The sequence below is a fragment of the Palaemon carinicauda genome, chromosome 1 (assembly GCF_036898095.1).
Source record: "Palaemon carinicauda isolate YSFRI2023 chromosome 1, ASM3689809v2, whole genome shotgun sequence".
In the NCBI taxonomy this organism is placed as follows: Eukaryota; Metazoa; Arthropoda; class Malacostraca; order Decapoda; family Palaemonidae; genus Palaemon; species Palaemon carinicauda.
In genome coordinates this window covers 167,484,091-167,491,590 of record NC_090725.1, presented here as the reverse complement: position 1 = coordinate 167,491,590, position 7,500 = coordinate 167,484,091, and positions in this window count along the sequence as shown.

The window sequence follows — 7,500 nt, the reverse complement described above, 5'->3', positions numbered from 1 at the left end:
TTCGGAATTTTATTAAAAATATCGTTAGAGCAGTCGACCTAGAAGGCATATAAAATGGGTCTTGTCAAAGCAGATTTACACGTTGATATTGTGTTGGCTGCTAACCCTTGACCATGAAGGTGGATGAAGAAAGATAAGCAGAAGTCCGTCGAGATCTTTTGCGGATTCTTCGCCTTGACAAAGGCCACCCATTTCCTCCATGATGACTCATATTGCCTTCTAGTAGATTTGCACTTATATTCCTCTAGGAAGTCTATACTGTCTTTCGAAATCCCGAAACGTTTTCTCACCGCTAGGGAGAGAAAATCATGAGCTGCAGGTTCCAGGTTTTCTGTGATGAAGCGCAGACAGTCGACTTCTGAACTCGCTGGGTCAGAACTGGATCTGGTAACGGTAGACACTTCAGCCGTAGTTCCAATGCCAGAGGGAACCACACGCTGTTCGGCCACTTGTGAGCCACTATTGCCGCTACTCCCTTGAAAGATCTCAGTTTGTTGAGGACCCTCAATAGAAGGTTGTGAGGAGGGAACAGGTAAATCCTGGACCATCTGTTCCAGTCGAGGGACATCGCGTCCACTGCTTCCGCCAAGGGATTCTCGTACGGGGCCACGTAAAGGGATAACTTCTTGTTGTCTTTCGTCGCAAAGAGGTCTATCTGCAGTTCTGGGACTTGACTCAAGATGAAGGAGAATGATCCTGCGTCTAGGGACCATTCCGACTCTATCGGTGTGAACCTGGATAGAGCGTCCTCTGTCACATTGCGGACTCCTTGAAGGTGAACTGCCGACAGGTACCACTTCTTTTCCGCCAGTCGAAAGATGGCCAACATCACCTGGTTGATTGGTGGTGACCTCGATCCTTGTCTAATCAAGCATCTCACAATCACCTCACTGTCCAGCACCAACCTTATGTGGATCGAGCGACGAGGGGAGACTTTCTTCAAGGTAAGGAGTACTGCCATAGCTTCCAGAAAGTTTATGTGAAATGTCTTGAATAGATTGGACCAAGTCCCTTGGGCCTTCTTCCGATGAGAATGACCTCCCCACCCCTCCTTCGAGGCGTCTGTGTGAGTAGTCAACGAGGGGGGAGGTGGCTGAAGAAGTACCGACTTCTTTAGTTGCCTGACCTGGGACCAAGGCCTAAGAAGCGTACGTAGACGAAGCTGAACTGGTCTTATCAGATCTCTTCGCGCGTTTGATGCATAACTTCTCCAAACTCCGGTTGCATCCTTTAGCTGTGCTCTTAGCACCAGGTCTGTTACTGAAGCAAACTGGAGAGAACCCAGCACTTTCTCCTGTTCGCGTCTTGATATCCTTTCGGAATCCAGAAGTCTCTTGACAGAACCAGCTATCTCCTTCCTATTCTTCGCCGGGATGGAGAGTTGGTGTGACACTAGGTCCCAGTGGATTCCCAACCACTGGAACTTTTGAGATGGAGAAAGTCGAGACTTTTTTCTGTTGATCTTGAAGCCTAGATACTCTAGGAACTGGATCACCTGTAGGGAAGCTTGCAAACATTCTGTCTTGGATGCTTCCCACACCAGCCAGTCGTCCAGGTAGGCTACCACCTGGATTCCCTTTAGGCATAATTGTTTGAGAGCTACGCTCGCAAGCTTCGTGAAGATCCTTGGGGCTATGTTTAGCCCGAATGGCATGGCTCTGAAGGCGTAGAGTCTTCGATGTAGCTTGAACTCTAGGTAGGAGGAGAGTTGACGATTGATTGGAACGTGCCAATAGGCGTCTGACAAATCTATGGAGACGGTAAATGCCCTCTTGGGCAGTAAGGTCCTTATGTGTTGCAGTGTTAGCATCTTGAACTTGCAGTTCACTATGAACTTGTTGAGTGGCGACAAGTCCAGAATGACTCTGAGTTTTTTTGAGTCCTTCTTGGGAACACAAAACAGCCTCCCTTGGAATTTGATGGACTTTACCCTTTGGATTACTCTTTTCTCCAACAGTTCTTGAATGTACTCCTCCAGAACGGGGGTGGAGTGTTGGAAAAATCGAGGGCACGGGGGTGGAGTGCTGTACCAGCTCCAACACAGTCCATTCTCGAGTAGGCTGTGGGCCCAGGGATCGAAGGTCCACCGATCCCGAAAATTCTGAAGTCTCCCTCCTACCGGTATCATCTCACTTTGACTGCTGTTGCCCTGAGGCCTTGCCTCCTTGACCGCGACCACCCCTGAATCCCCTCCCCTTTGAGGGGCGTCTAGACGAACCTCTGGCTGCTCCTCTAGGCTTCGCTCGAAAGGTAGTTGACTGCCCTTTGAACACTGGGTTAAATGCCGGAGATTGCGTCGACACGGCTTGGGGTACCCATTGGTACATGGTCGGGGTTTGTGCAACCATCTGGGGCACTGTAGGTATAGGAAATTGCTGTTGCTGTGGCTGTCTGAATGGCTTGGCTGGCCGAGAGGGTAGCCTAGTCTTCTTAGTCTTCCTCTTTAGTTGGGGACCCTCATCCGGGGAAGACTTTCTCTTGAGAAATAGGCCCCACTTCTGGAGAAGGTTTCTATTCTCCGTGGCAGCCTTATCTACAACCTCCTTGACCGGTTCACTAGGGAAGAGGTCTTTACCCCAAATGTTGGAGGAGATTAGCTTCCTTGGCTCGTGCCTCACCGCAGCCGAGGCGAACACGAACTCCCTACAAGCCCTCCTAGCTTTGACGAAGCTATAAAGGTCCTTTGTCACTGTGACTAGTTGTGTCTTAGCCACTACCATGAACATTTCATGGACCTTGGGGTCACTTGCCATTGTCTCCAGAGTCGTTTGATGAGACATTGAGGCAGCAAGTCTTTCTTTTGTCTCAAGCTCCCTTCGCAAAAGAAAGTCAGACAGCTTGGGGAGGTTCTTACCGAACTGACGTCCGGCAATATCAGCCTCCAACTTCCCGACTGAGAAGGTAAGATGGACGTCCTTCCAGTCCTTGTGGTCCATGGGTAGGGCCAAAGACAGAGGTTTACACACTTCCAAGGAGGGGCATGGCTTACCTGCCTCGACTGCTTTCAGCACAGCCGTAAACCCCTTCTGCATAAAGGGGAAGGCTCTAGAAGGAGAGGACACAAAAGGAAGGGTGCTTCTTACTCAAAGCAGGTACCTTTGAGTTTGTGAAGCCCCTTTCTTTCATCGAGCTTGACAGTAAAGCTTGAGCCTTAGCGTGGTCCAAAACTATGACCTCCTTCGGCTCCGTTTCTTCCTTTGACGCTGGTTCCCTCCTTAGACGGACATAACAGTCCGGATACGACTCCTTGCTGGGCCAGAATTCCACCTCCTCAAGGGGGACTGAGCCCAACTTCTCCGAAATGACGATTTTTCCCGTCGTCATAGGCATGTGCTCAGCATACTTCCAAGGGTTAGCATCTGAGCACAAGGGAAGGTCTTTCACGCTGAGCTTCTTCTGGGGCCCACGTGATGCTGCAAGTCTCCGCATCTCCAGCTTCATTGCAGCCGCCTTCTCATTATTTTCTCTCTGCATCTGTTGGATCATTCCAACGATGGAGGAAAGGGTCTTTCCCAGCTCATCTGGGAGAGAGGACGATGTTGAGGGAATAGGTTCAGGGGCCTGGTCCGGAGTAGCCGACACCTCGTCGACCTCTTCCTCTTCATTGTCTGGAGCCTGATCTTCATCCTGGTCTTCTGCCAGAAGGTCATCTTCCAGAAGCTCGGACACCTCCGACATCCTATCATCCAATTGGATGTCCTGCAGGGCGTCCGCGACTTCTGCATCCACGGGGATCTGAACCACTGGTATCTCCACTTGAGGCTGGGGAATCACTGCCTCAGCTGATGCCCTGGGGAAAAGGTAAGCCCTCATCTTCTCACTTGGAAGATAGGGCCCAGAAGTGTTCTTCTGAAAGCCCCTTACCCAGGTACGAAGTTTCTCCCTTGCTGCGTCCCTTGACTCCGCCGTCTTAGGGGAATCAAAAGCCTCAGTAATCAGGTTTTTGCACACGGTACATACCTGCGGGTCCCCATACCGGAGATCACCTTTGGAGACTGCGCATGCTGCGTGCCTCCTACACAAATCATGTCCGCAGAAGTTCTTGCTGCGGACGTTGCAGAAAACGCCTCCACACTTCGGATGGTCCTCCTGTAAAGAGAAGAAAATTCCATGAGTATCAAGTGAACTACGTATCACTGGATATACATAGCTTAGCATAACTAAACTAGAAAGGAAAGACACACACTTGTATTTCCCGCACAGTCAATTGCTGCAACCTTCCAGATAATAAAATCGTATGGTTAATCTATTCTAGAGCAACCAATGAATAATTTCCAGAGGAAACAGGTGTAGCTCACACCCAAAAAAGTGATTTTAAAATGCTGGATAGTAGAGAAGAAAGAACTCACTTTCTTTATCTGTAAGGTTACAGCAAAGGGCTGTGCAAGACAACACAAAAGTGTTAGAAAAACTTAGTGTTGTAACAAATACTATACTATAGTTTTCTCCCTACAGTATATACTATACTGAAAAATACTGGCTACAGTATAGAAGGTAATGTGCCGGCCGGCACACACCTTAACTAGTTCCAAAGTATACTACTTAAAAACTATAAGGTGGAAGAATGCTGGTTCAAATGCGTGTGCCGGCCGGCAGTCACTGCCGGCCGGCAACTACACAAGATAGCACCCGGCTGCCGGCCGCCAAACGTAGCGGCCGGCAGAACCTCGGTGTGTTTCTATTGCCGGCCGGCAGCTAAACAACAACTACACCCGGCTGCCGGCCACTAATCGTAGTGGCCGGCAGACAAAGGTGTGATATATAGCCGGCCGGCAAAGGTATACATCCAATGCCGGCCGGCAGCAAAAGAACCAGAGAACTCCGACTGCCCGGCTGCCGGCCACTCAGGCCGGCAGCCGGGCTAGGGTACAACACTAGAAGAAAAACAGAATGGATGCCGGGATAAGAGACTGTACTGCCTCATTACCCGGCAACCCGAAAGAGTGCACATAAGGAAGGGGAGAATATAACTTCAGGCTTCCTGACCAATTCCATCTGGCTCTTCAGACAAACAAGGATGAGAGACCAAGGGAGGTCCGGGCACCACTCAAAGCAGAAGACCCTTGCCGGCCGGCACGCACTGCCGGCCGGCAAGGGACTGAGTCAACCCCACATCCTAACCTATGCTAGGTACAGATGTAGAATGACGGATATGAATGCAATGGCTAGGCCATCACTAAGGAAAGAGGGGGAAAGGGAGAAGAGGGTCCTACCAACCTTGCTCTAGTAATGAATCACCCGCAGCCAAGAAAAATCATCTTAGCCTGGGGGAGATCCGAGGAGGGAGGCCAGTAATACCTGCCAACTCCCTCGGAACCAAAGCAAGGAAGGCGTTTCTATTCACAGAAAAGAGGATCTCATCCTCCACACTGAGACAACAGCACTGGACTAGTCTGCTAGATCATAAAAAGAAGGAATCATCTCGTACAGAAACCTTCAAAAGTGAACTAAGGAGGCTAAGCCTCCTATGTCTGCTGTCAGCCTAGCAAGGGAATCTCAACCACAAGCTAGACAGAAACAGACTCAGACTAAGAACTCTGATGTCCTGCCCCCTTCCTGAAGCCAGACTCGCTGGAAACAGGAAAGAACAGAAACACCCTAATATAGTTGTATCTAAAGTCAATTCAGATAAACCATGAGGGTTAAGCCCAAGGCTTAAACAGAGGGAAAGGGATTGCACACCTTCAACGAGAAGAGAGCAACCGGGGAGTGTGAGAAAGTATACTAAGGCCCCATAGACAACTAGCCTATGCGCAAAGAGAATCGATTACCTAAATAACCGAAACTCACTCGTATACTATCTTGGAAGAAAATCAACATAATCTTAAATGTATAAAACTGCCTAAAGCTTCAATAAAATTTTTAAAACACTCGGAAATCTGAATATCATGCAGGAAAGTACTAGGGCCAAACGACTAGGCTACAAGGTCTAGCGCAGGCCAGAATCGGCAAATCCTTCGCCAAAACGGAAATACTAAAAGCATCATATAAAGAAAACCTATGTAACGCTGAATAGCTAAAATTATTAAAGCAAAACAGCCAGGAACGTCGCTCTGGCTAACTAAATAACTCATAAATAGCGAGCGACAGCGTCCAGGACGCCTCCAGTAGGCAACAGCTCTTGTAACAACGATATCACTATCGAATCACTTTTAAAATTACCAAGAGCTTACATTTATACATAAAAGAAATAATACTCAACTTATCAGAAGCAGAAGAAGTTGGAGAAAGCATTATAACGTTGAAATAATCCAAGAATTGCGAGATAACACAGGGAAAAACACAGAGTTGTTGAGCTATGCAAAAAGGAATACAGATGGCGCCGTGAGCGGCGCAATGCACGCTTACGAAACGGGAGAGGAGAGATACCTTGCGAGCGGCTCTCCTTTCTTTCTCGTTTTCGTTTTCTTGCCAATTGACCCCTTCGAAGTGTTAACTCTGTTCGGGGTGCAGATTGCTATGTGGCGTGTCAAGAAAACGTCCTCTGATATTTTGCGATATCCCTGGTTCTTTTATTAGGGATATTCGCTCCAGGAGTTAGAATTCTGGGTACCTTAAGGTAAATTCTCTGGGAATATCGCCGTAGTTATATATACCCAAGGAAGCTACCCTTTAGGAACTTCCATCAGGACGACATGGCTTGACCCCAAAAAAGTTATGATACACGTGTATTTGTTTACTTGCAGTTCTTATGTACATTGTGTTTTTTAACTCATGTTTGGAAATCTTGTACATCTGGTAGAATTTGAACGCATTGGGAGAGGGTAGGCTAATGCAAACTACGATCTACGAGAGCCAGCCAGAGTTTCCAAAGACGTATAAAAGTTATGATACACGTGTATTTGTTTACTTGTAGTTCTTATGTACATCGTGTTTTCACAATGTCCTCATGAACTTTATAGTTAGGCCAATGTTACCTAAGGACAAAGAAAGAACAAGAAGCAAATAGAGAGCAACCAAAAAGAACCAAGAAGAAATGGAAACATGAAAAAAATTCAAAGCTGCAGCATTCAAATTAAAACTATGGCAACAATGAGAGGCCTCTGGCAATTCCTGACACCGTCACACCAAGTGCATTAGTAAATTTAGACATTAAATACCTCGTTTAGGGAGCCTTCATGTAGGAATAAATGATGAAAGTAAAAAATACGGTTACTATAATAATGTTATTTTGGTTTTTCTAAACAAAAAGCGAAAATTTAATAGCAAATCTCTGGGAGCTTAGAACTCAAAAACATACTTATTCGCATGTCGGTAGATTTTTGTTGGTTATTTATTGTTCAATTTTAGAGAGAAAGAGGAATAAAATTCCTACTATTTTGTGTGACAGATTTTCAATTTTCCTTTTTTTTATTTTTTTTTCCATGATTATTTTGCATGCAGACGATGAAAATTAAGAAAAAAATCATTGAAAAAAAAGGAAACTAGGAAATTCTGTCCCATAGAATTATTTGGTATATAAATAAGTTTTTATGGTATGATTTTCAATACAATTGGTGT